The 9777-nt window shown below is 35.2% G+C and overlaps 1 long non-coding RNA gene across 1 annotated transcript; it reads right to left on the bottom strand.

Annotated features, from left to right (window-relative positions):
* Positions 1-2755: 2755 nt before the first annotated feature.
* LOC132626327 (uncharacterized) lies at positions 2756-7051 on the bottom strand. Its single transcript, XR_009577234.1, has 2 exons — positions 6837-7051; positions 2756-6458 (listed from the first exon to the last, which is right to left on the bottom strand). It is a non-coding gene; the product is annotated as an uncharacterized LOC132626327 (long non-coding RNA).
* Positions 7052-9777: the final 2726 nt, after the last annotated feature.

Here is a 9777-nt window from a genome sequence, read left to right as displayed (position 1 = left end):
TCAATGAAAGACTCATGGTATCTATTAGAGAAAATGTTTTAAATGCGCGATGGGAATTGGTTTCGGGTGATGTGATATTATATGATAATGATTTGATAAAGATCCTCTGTGGGCAAAGATCCGGAGACTCATTACCGTTGGGCAAAGATCCGAAGACTCGTTACCGTTGGGCAAAGATCCGGAACGAGTGGTACATGGACTCCGCAGGCCCCCCATGGATTGTGCTGATAAAAATCCTCTGTGGCCAAAGATCTGGTGTCTCGTTACCGTTGGGAAAGGATCTGAAACAAGTTGTATATGGACTTCGTGGTTCCCACATGTGTTGTGCTACCGAGACGTCGATATTTCCGCCTAGAGTACATGTGTACACAACATTGCATTCGCATATCACACAGCATTGCATTGCGTCCACATTTCATACATTGTTGGATTGCATTGCTTTATGGCTTTTGTTGATAATCTGGTGATATACATGTGTTATTTGGAGTCAGATTGATTATATTGAGACTTGGCACACCTGGGAATAGATGCTGTAACCTAGGTGACGACGTGTACTTGGTTTCTGATTGGTGTTGACTTATACTTGTTGATTACCTGTTTATCTTGCTTTATTGTCTAGATTATGTTAGCTAAACTTAGTCGGCCTATGATACCTACCAGTACTGTGGTTTTGTATTGATCTGCACTTGCTGCATTCTTTTATGAATGCAGAATTCCAGGATGGCTCTACTTTTGATTCTCGTGGCTAATAGTCGCTGCGAGAGTTTCTTAGAGCCTACAGGGTGAGCATGAGACGTCCACCGCCTTGAAGACTCTCTTTTATTTATGTCTTATACATACTCAGACTTGATGTATTATTGATATTCCAGACTTGTAGGTTCTAGTTAGATGCTCTTGTAGGGATTACACCAGACTCTGGGGTGTATTTTCCTTACTTCCGCATATTTTTTATATTATTATCGTCAGACTTACGTGATTTTATTTCTTTCGCTTATTTAAGAAATTCTTTGTGTTTTTACTATTGATGGGTTGAGGGTTCGCCTACTGAGTTGGGAAAGGTAGGTGCCCGCACGATTTAACTAGATTGGGTCGTGACATATTCTAAGACATATTTGAGACTATTGATGTATTATTACTACTTTCAGACTTATAGATTTTAGTTAGATGCTCTTGTATGACCAAACCAGATACTTGAGTGCTTTTTAATGTACTTTCGCATTTATTATAAATTCATATGTCAGACTTATGTTAATTTATCTTCTTCCGCTATTTATACTATTTTATTAAATGTTGGGTTAAAGGTTCATCTACCGAGGTGGGATAGGTAGGCTCCTGTACGACTTGTGAAATTGGGTCGTGACACATATGAAGTCCTATCGGGATGATTTTGGGTGGAAATAGTTGTTTTCGGAATCAAGACTAATAGTGAGGCACATAAGATTCAATAGAATCGACTAAGTGTACGGTAGGTCGGTATTCCAGCAATTTTAAGTGAAAATCTGTGGGTATTTAAGAAAACTTAAAATATAAAAGTTTTATCCCTTTGAAATACATTTTCATCCATATATGGTGGAGCCCGAACGGATCTTGATACTAAAAGTTATGCGTATTTTACTAGACATTGTACAGTCTGTGCAACCAGCTGAGCGAAGAACCTTCAATTGCACGACAGCACACCAGAGGCAGTGTTACTGCCCTTATTGTAAGGTCAGTTGCATGGTTGGGATTTCAGCTGCGCGGACGCATATCGGGTAAGTTCTTTTTAAAAGCTCTACATCATTCTCTACACCTCAAAGACGAAAATTTGCTCTATAAAGGGATGTTACGGTTCGCATTTCGTGAGTGGGGTTAGCGCTTAAAAAGCTACTTCGAACTTGTTGGTGCTCTTTCCGACTTTATTTTAAAATAGTCACCACCTAATTTTAGGAAATTAGAAAAACCAGTTTCGAAGGATTTATTCATACACAGTGAAAAAAACCTCTGTAATCCAAAGTTCTAGGTAATTCTGGTGATCCCCTAGGGAAGGTGTTAGGCACCCTAGTGTTAAGGATCCGTACTATTGACCTTTGAATTCCAATGTATGATTATTTGCTTTAACAGTTTATTTAGCGTTTATTCCCGCATTTATAAAATCTGACATTTGCATATCATTTGAAAAAAAAAAGAATTGAATATATCCACTTATATATGGATATTTTAGGTTCGGATTCATAATATCCGTGTAATAATAGCTTCCCTTTTATATATAAAGGTAACATATTTTATTTATAAGAAAAAGCGTAAAATGTTTCATTTCTCAAAAAATGTACATGTGTATATAATTATGTTATAATCATATTTTTTCGAGTCAGTCCATATAATACGTTAGATCACCTTATCCAAGTTTCATTTATAACTATTTCCTACTCTGGAAATTGGTTTAAAATGTGATTCAAAATGTACCCATTTTTTAGAGGAGTTTTGGTTCAAAATCTCAATCTTTTCTTATTACTGGACTCGGCCCAAAGCATTTAATTTAATAATTTGATCTAGAACTGCGTTCAATTATCAAAAGCGTGTTTCTTGATTTTAAAGTTGATCCGGTTTTAAGAGAAATAACACTTGTGTCCTTAAAAAAATCCCTTTGTCTTTCCGAAGTGGTTTTATCAATTATCCATTTGATTTTTTTGAGAAAAGGTGTTATGTTATTTAAAAATTGTTTAGGGACATAAGGTCAAACTAAATGGCATAAACACCATTGTCCTAAGATGGCTACTCATACAATAAGGATTCCAATAGATTATGAGGTTTTTACAAATTCTTACAAGTACAAATACAACAAACTTACAAATAAAAGAGAGCATGAATAAATAAAAATAGAAAGGACAAGGGCAGGCTAGGGGTGTACCAAGTCCCTAGTTGGCCATTTTCACCCATGGCTAGAACCTTCTACGCGTTTAATATATATGTTAGCTTCCATTTCTTCATTGGACTCAACCATAATTTGAAAGAATTGGTCTGTTGGGCCTCAGCCCAACAGGCTTGGTTTGACCAGCCCCAATTGGCGTGCAATGAAGAGGAGAAACAAAAGGGGAAACTCGGTTAGAAATTATACTACTGAACTTATCGCTATTATATATATAAGTATGCATATACATAAAATGAAACACACATATATATACATGTACAGTTTTATATTTGGGCATTAAAGGGCCATCGATACACTTCTAAAGTTCTGCCCGAGCTCTTTATTTGGCTAAGTGTAAATATGGGCTATTTCTTACACTAAATGAGATGGGCTAGGCTCAGATTTATGCTGAGTATTGGGCTGACATTTAAACCTAAAGAGTTCTATCTCCTTTGTACTCATTTTTATAAAGCCGACTTATTCAAATGTACACCCTATATGCCATGATATACGCAGGTCATGTGTATATCACCTGCGTATATCAAGGGTATATAACATGTATATCCCTATGTACCTAGTCCTAAGTCTTAAGCATAAATCCTAAGTCCATAATCAAATCTACCACCTGATTATCTTTTGAGCTTAAAGAAATGTTCATACCTAAGCTAAGATTGATACTTAGTTTCAAAATGATTAAACTATCATGATATGATGGTTTATTCAAGCTTACTACAATCTCTGAATGTCTAATCAGTCAATTAGGACAATTACAAGAATTTTTATTAAATACTAGGCTGCTCCTGACTCTGGATAGAGCTAACAACGAAGACAAAAATGTGCACTCAAATGATAAACTGAGCACAAGCAAAGAAAAAAAAAATAGAAGATGACAGTTTGGTGCTCAACCAAAGGCATAGAAATAGAAAGAGTACAAGGCTCATCAATTCAGGAAAAAGAAAACAAATAGCATAGCCTCAAGCTGCATCCAGTTCCTCAAAGTCTTAGGGGTGTCCATCAGTTTAGAGAACTCAGGATTTCAAACAAATTTGAACAACCAAAGTAGTGCAGAAGAGTATCAAACTAGACAGTTCCCGGGAAGAAAAAGGGGCAATACTTCAAATCTCAATTCATTCAATCCATTAAGCAACAAATGCACAAGACAGAAAAGAAAAGAAAAATTTAGAGATAGGGGATGACACAGAACAGTTCAAACAAATTAAACATGCTACAATGCTTTAGTGTTCACTCCAAAACAAACCATTTGATCATTAAGACTTCAATTTGTCAAATCCAAGTTCAAAGAAAATCAATTATTTCACGCAGACAGATTCCATCTTTGTCCCTATCAGACTGTTTGAATAAGATACACTCAATGGTACCCCTTTCCCCTTGATCTAATGATGGGGTTGCAAAGTCAAATGCATTCATATGACAAGCACCACCCCATAGACTTATAGAGAGTGTCATGACACTCCTTATTTGGAGGAGAGGTACCATGAGCCAAGTTGAACTTGGCCCTTCTCAATCCTCTCTTTGAAGTGTCTTTAAAAGGCTTCTCTTATATCAAGTTGTTCATAGCTTGACCTTGGACACTTATGACTCTATAAACACTATTATTTTGAACCAATCCCCATCTAACACTTGATAAACATTGACATAAATAAATATTGGCATAGGTTGGCCTCTTAGTTATTTTCCCCCAGAATTCTGGTGATCGTGCAGTTTTTAATCCCTTTGGTCATGACAGAGAATGTGATAGGCCGATATGCTTTATTCTAACTTGGTTTTGGTAGCATAAGATCTCAAAGATCCTCCCATGCATGGTTAAACTTCTCTTTAACCAAACATAAGACCTCTATGTATCCCACAGCCATAGGAATGAGGTTCAGGAGAAAAAGGGGACCTCAGGGTCCTAAAAGAGAAGCAGGACAGGGTGAGGTCATCACCTCCCCAACCCTTTCCTGACTTTCAGTAAAAAAGAAGCAAAGGCTCCACTGGTCATTACTTCCAGTTCATGCCTAAGCTTACCTTTTACTCTCATAAGGCACTCTCAACTCCTTACCTCATCCTCATACCCAGTGGAAACCACTGAGACTTTTGTGGTTAAGATTAGTTTAACACTACCTTTAAATCAAATCCCAGCTAAACACCGAGTTTACATTGGCACAAGTTAACAATTCCAGTTAACTCAACCTAGGATCTTAATTATAAAAGCGTTTTTGAATTCCCTCTTAACCTTCACAGAATTTAAAACCACATAGACATCCAATTTAAGGTTGATCTTCAGGATAGTGCAAATCAAGACAAAACCACAACAAGCATATTTCTTCTCTAAATACAATCACTTGTAGGTTCATTTCTTACCATCATTTCTTTGTTGATACCAACTTCCAGGTAAATCATGAACTGCTTATGAAGCAATTTAGGTAGACTCAGTCAAAAAAGGGCAAAGTCAAACACAGAGACGGGGGGAAAGGGAGCAACACATCAAAGAATCAAAGGGGTCCCAACCTACACTTATTCTTTTCCTATTCTTTCCTATGATTCAAGCTCTAGATTAAAAAAGAACCAATGCCTAATTTTAAAGAATAGAAAAATTCAGTTTCATGCACACAATTCATTTCAAACACTCTAAATCCTGGACAGACCAAGTAAAGTGCCTCTAGGATCTTCTAGTTTATTATTGATTAGCTAGACTAGATCAAAGTTCAAGATAAGAGGATGCAGTATGTTTTTATTTGTTGGTTCACACACCATCATTAAGGATCTCTAACTATCCCATGTTTTACCTAAATTTGCAACAAACAAACCATGTCAAAATCATGTTCAAGTTAGTTCATATATATATTCAGACAGATTTAGGCTAACTCAAACATTACTCAGACAGACTTGAGCAATTCAGGGACCAGGTCTTATCCAATCACCTTCAAATGCTTCTTAATCAGATTTGGACTTGTTTAAGTGCACTCACACTTGTTGACCTTCTAGACTCATTCAATCAAATCAACAAACACATTCTGAAGTATTCAAATATATAAGACATTCACAGATATTAGTAAATATACTTAAATTATTTCATGTGTTCATACAAGTCCCAGCCTGGGCAAACAAATACCAATCCACATAATTCTTATACTAACAGACTCATAAGAAGGGATTTAAGCAGGTTCATATCAACTTCTTATCCTTTTCTCTTCTTTTAGGATTTTAACCCTTTTAAACTAAGTGATTAACTCCTTGAGACAATATAAATATTTTAACTTCATATGAGCATATATTTCTATTATGATTATCCTTAAAACCATAAAGAGGGTTTTAGCACCACAAGACCAAAGTTTGGAACCAATAACAACAACTACATCATCATTACTTGAACCATACAAGTATGAATAAACACTTGAACTAAATATGAGATTAATAGGATAATACTTAACTAAGCAACATATCATATAAATTGACACTTGAATGAATAAATAAATAAAATAATAACAAGATAAATTGCTACCTTTTTTGTGCAGTCATATCAAGAGTCAAACTTGGAGCCTTGTGCTTCCAATCCCACACTCAGCAACTCAAAGAAAAAGTAAATAAATTTCAGAACTGAGAGAATCAACTCTTTTAAAAAAAGCTTAAGTCTAAAATTATACTATTAAGCTTAAGCTTCAAGTTAAACTTAAAGTTCTAGCTTTTTCAGGTTTTGTCAAACTTATCGAATTGTGAGGGTTGAGGTTCAATTTATAGAACCCCAAAACTTTAAGAAAACCTAAGACTAACAATGTGGGACAAATAGATTTTTGGATGCAAAATACTCAACTTGTAAAACTTACGACAAGGATTCAAAGCAAACATGTGTATATGGTCAGATTGGTTCCACTTTAGGTCGATCCGAACCAATCCTCTACGGACCAATAAGAATTAAGCTTAAAAATACAAAAAATAACAACATCACCATCGTAGGTGTTGTTTGGTAGAAATTGGAAGAAAAAGACAACGAAGCTTTAAATGTTGCACTGATTTGGTTGTGTTAAGGCTGACATGCGTCTGACCTCTCTGAATTGATGCCATTTTTGGCAATCTAGGAAGGAGAGAGGGAAAGGGGGAAGGGGCGGCACTAGGGTTAGGTTTAGATAGAGAGAAGAGATGAGAGAGGGGGTAAAAGGGCGTGTTTGGTATAAAATAAAATGTTAAAAGGGGTGTTACCCCCTTATCAGAAAAAGGATTGGGCCGGGTCATGCCGTTTGGGCTAGACTCGGTCCAGAAAAAAATTGACATGTCCCTCTCTACCCCCCCCCCCCCCCCCCCCCACAACCGTTTTCATATATACTCCTTTTGTTTCAATTTATGTGAACCTATTTCCTTTTTAGTCCGTGCCAAAATGAATGACCTCTTTCAAAATTTGGAAACAAATTCACTTTATGAAATGATTTACTGCCACACAAATATTCAAGACTTATTTTAAAACCACAAGTTTCAAAAGTCTTCACTCTTTACGGAGGGAGGATATATATATATATGTGTGTGTGTGTGTGTGTGTGTATACACATACATGCATAGGGGTAGCACGAGTAATTTAACAAATGGACAAATAAAGGGGTGGTGCTAGGGTTAGGTTTAGATAGAAAGGAGAGAGGGGTAAAAGGGAGTGTTTGGTTTGAAATAAAATGTTAAAGGGGTGCTACCCCCTTATCAGAAAAAGGATTGGGTCGGGTCAAGCCCATTTGGGCTGGACTCGGTCCGAAAAAATTGGACATGTTCCCCATCCAAAAAAATTGGACACGTATATATATATCGTGTGTATTTAAATGTATATACGTGCATAAGGGTAGCATAGGCAATTTAACAAATGGACAAATAACAAGAATATCGATTATCGACCATGGTATTTTAATTATAAACAAATTAGGATGTAATTAACCTATTTATTAATTTAAAATATGTCTAATTGTGTAAACAAGCTCAATTTCGCAAATATAGCCTTAATTGAATTAAAATCTAATTGACCATTCTAATTATAACCCTTTTTTACTTAACTAGCTAATTGAAGTTAAATTACACTAATGACCTCAATTAATTTGAGCCCAATGAATTTGGCCATTTCAATTAAGGCCATAAAAGTCTAATTTTGCAAAATTGACCCCAATTGCTTTAACCATGAATTGGTTAATTCAATTGTGGCCATAACCAAAACAATTAAACAATTAAAAATCAATTTGCAATAATTCCCCTCCTATTGATTAATCAATCTAATTAAAATACTAAGTCATTTCATTAATTTAAATCAATTACGCAAGCACAGAAAATTAAAGGTTAGGGGGTAGAATGGTCAATTCTTTCAATTTCTCAAATTCCTTGGATTTAAAGAGAATAAATCATTTGTTAATTGGTTTTTTGACAAATTAACAATTAAGTGAATAATTATTCTAAAATTGTTTTGCCTTTGATTAATCCCAGCAAAATATTTCACAAATGTCATAAAATGCCCATTAATTGTGAAATAATTTAAATGTCATAAAAATCACTTTATTAATTAAAGGAGTAAAATATTGATCTAAACAACTTTATAAAAATTATTAACCTCGTTTAAGATGCATGGTTTGCTTTATTTATTATCTAAGGACTCTGAGTAAAAATAAATTATGAAAGGTCAAAAATTAGGTGTCAACAAGGGAAGCCCTCAAGAGCCCAACTTCCTTCAAGGTCCCTCCATCATCCAAGGTAATTTCTAATGATTATTCTAAGTTAATTTCAATTCCCCAACACCTTATTAACATGGGTAAAGCCTTCAAATCCATAGATATTCGATTAAGACTTTGTTTTGGATGAAAGGACTCTAGAATCTGAATTCAAGAGAATTGAACGTCAAAACGGTAAGACCTTCATCCTTTAATTGATTATAGCTTTGTATTGATGATTATAGACTATAAGTTTATGGGATATGAGTTGATGGGTTTGATAGAAAAGCATGAACGATTATGGGTTTGGGTTGTTTATTGTTGATTAATGGTGTTGTTTATCTTATGGGTGATAAAGAATGATATTGATTATAGCAATATGAGATTATAGAATTATCTAGGAGCAAGAGAATGGGTTGTTGGGTACAGAAACACCATTGATGAGATTTGTGGAGCTTCATGTCCACTAAGTGATTGATAAAATGCTTACATGACGAAAACATGAGTATTCTTACTTATATTGACTCCTTTTGATGTATATTGCTCAAGATTAAAGTCGAACGGGGCTACGAACGTTTTAGTATGCTTAAAGACCAAAATTGAGTTATGTAAAGCTAACTCTCTACGTGTGGGAATGTTTGTGATTCTCCCCATGCCACATTCTTTTACGATTATTATGAATTGCCTCAGAAATATAGTTAAGCTTTAGTTTCATGGAAAGCTTCAGAACTTCTATTCTCTAAACGATATAGTTTCATAATTCGTTCATGATTCTCATTTTGAATGTCGTGAAATCAGTACGCAATCAATATAGACTGGTGTTTGATATCCCATGAGTCTCAGTCATGAAAACTTAGTGTGCTTATGAACAGTTAATGTATTAAACTCCAAAATCAGTTCATGAATACATGTCTCTGCATAATAATGTTCAGTATTCTAGTGTTATGCATTACAGTACGGTTCTCAGTTCCTTAATATGAATAGTTGAATTTTAGAACTACAGTATGATTCAATGTCTCAGGATAGTAAGGAAATGCTCAATATCCATGTTAGAGCTACAATGTGATTCCCAGGTTCAGGTCAAGAATTACAGAGTGATATGCACTTATATTTGGGCTGGAGGCCACAGTTACATATATTATTATATGGACGCCAGGCCACAGTTATACACAATTATATGGGCCCGAGGCCACAGACGTGTGCACTTATTTTAGGCTT

Source organism: Lycium barbarum, chromosome 2 (genome assembly GCF_019175385.1).
Source record: "Lycium barbarum isolate Lr01 chromosome 2, ASM1917538v2, whole genome shotgun sequence".
NCBI lineage: Eukaryota > Viridiplantae > Streptophyta > Magnoliopsida > Solanales > Solanaceae > Lycium > Lycium barbarum.
The sequence above is the reverse complement of the archived record's forward strand: the minus strand, read 5'-3'. Positions and strand labels throughout refer to the sequence as shown.